This window comes from Lytechinus variegatus, chromosome 4 (assembly GCF_018143015.1).
Source record: "Lytechinus variegatus isolate NC3 chromosome 4, Lvar_3.0, whole genome shotgun sequence".
Taxonomy (NCBI): domain Eukaryota; kingdom Metazoa; phylum Echinodermata; class Echinoidea; order Temnopleuroida; family Toxopneustidae; genus Lytechinus; species Lytechinus variegatus.
The window spans coordinates 23,804,922-23,806,971 of NC_054743.1; the positions used below are offsets into that span (position 1 = coordinate 23,804,922).

The 2,050-nt window shown below is 34.0% G+C and overlaps 1 long non-coding RNA gene across 1 annotated transcript; it reads left to right on the forward strand.

Annotated features, from left to right (window-relative positions):
- The first annotated feature begins 722 nt into the window (after positions 1-722).
- LOC121413661 lies at positions 723-1,604 on the forward strand. The gene is made up of 2 exons (XR_005969761.1): positions 723-963; positions 1,016-1,604. It is a non-coding gene; the product is annotated as an uncharacterized LOC121413661 (long non-coding RNA).
- The last annotated feature ends 446 nt before the right edge of the window (positions 1,605-2,050 follow it).

Sequence of the window (2,050 nt, forward strand, 5' to 3'; positions counted from 1 at the left end):
ACCTTTTGTACATACTGAGAGAGAGTGAGCGAAAGAGAGAGCCAATGGTCAGTTCTGGCTAGCGTGAGTAAGGGTCAGCTGGTCCTTATTCCCAGAAAATAATGACGTGAATGTCATGAATGACGTAGTAGTATTTTGGGGAAAAGTTGATGGGCTCTTCCATCTCTGCTACCCTAAAGGGGTCAGCAATTATTAGTTACTGTTTTTTGTTTGTTAAAAGAGATGACCAAGGATCAACAAGTATTTCTAGTTACACATATACACACCCCTTCCCCAAAATAATGGTATCATCGAAAATACCTTTATATAGAAGTTCTGGAGACATCCTCTTCACAACTTTCGAGATGGAGAGGAAACATCCACCATAAAGTTACTATCATGTAACTTCTCTTTTTTTTCCTGATTCTCAGGTCACTGGTCGTCTGACCATGAACAGCTTCTACATTTACTATATCTGCACTGAGACCCTCAATGTCATTATGTTAGTCTTACTATCAGTAGTTGTTTGACAACTGTTTTAAAGTTATGTCCAGTTAATTAATGTTAAGTATAATTTGAACTATATGTTCATATTCTTTCGAATAACTATGTAACTGGGAGTTACACCATTTTTATAGCTGTAAATATCATGTATATAATGTTAATTTAGCTTAGAATTAAAGGAACATATATCCTTTATATAACGAGTATGATAGTTTATTTTATAGAGTATTATTATTTACATTAATTAATAGCATAGTGTGAATGTTGTTGATTGATGGTGTTTGATTATGTGATGTGTGATTATTACATAGTAAAATAATTACAACCTAATAGTGTTTTATTTAAGTTCTACCTCTGTAGACGGACAGGGTGGGGATTCTTCGTTTAAAAACCCTTCCGCTGCACTGTTCTGTTATTGTATAAGTAAAAGATCCTCCCCCACCCAAAACGGTCCCGTGCTACAATTGGTAGCAGAGCGAGGTTATATTTTTGTCAGTAGACTATAATATTTCTATGTCGTTGCAATTGTTAGGTTTATATTTGTGTTGATAGACTATAGCATTGCTATGTTTTTGCAATTGTTAGGTTTATAATTTGTATGACCAAAGTGATAGTATAATCCTTATGATTATCTTTTAAATAAATGGTATTAAGGGAGAGAAGGTGTAAGTATAGGTATTATGTGAAAATACCTTTAGGAACTCGTATATGATTGAAGTTCATTTTGTTCCATTTTTGTGTGTTGTTGAAAATCCTATCTCTACACCATTTAGCTCTAAGTGTTTGAGTAAGAAGATACTTCGTAGGAGTGCATAACAGGTTTATACTTTGGAAAATCTTTTGCATTATACTTTTGCTGCATATGTGCGCTCACTTAAAGTACATTCATTATAGGGTCTAGGTTTGAGACTATTCCTGTTCAGATCCTGGTACTATCAATCACTCATCTAAAAAGTTTGATAGAACATTTGTTTTGATTCCACTTCTTGTTATTCACATGATTGTGGCTATGTCGTTGTTAGTTGTAATTCTGTAAGTTACCCTTTTTTAAATGGAATTAGTAATGGTATGGTCTGGTGAACATTTTTTAGTCTTTTGATTTGGTCTTTGTTTTTGAGAGTTCATATATTGACTCAGGACGCAATTTTATGATGATAATGTGTATTAAATTCTGTGAAGATGGAAGACTCATCTTAGTGAAAAGATTGAAAGTGACCTTCCCTGCATTGCAAATCAAGAGATGTTGCGCATAAGGTCCTCCATCATAAATTATTGTTGTCAATTGGAATGAAGCAATTATATCAGAATAGAGGCGAATGGTACGATTCACCTACTGGATATGCACAAATGTCAATTAATTGTTGAGAGTTAAGCTGATGGACTTTTGTTTGTTCCGATCTAGTAAATTCTTCTCCTGAAGTTAAACATTGTCGGTATGAGTGATATATCGAATTGTTTTCCATTCGAGCCATTCAGTAGGGGATATAACTTGTATCGTCTAAAGAATAACCCTTTTGAATGAGGTATTTCAATCGGGATTAGCGAAAATAAGTTTGCTACTGAGAAA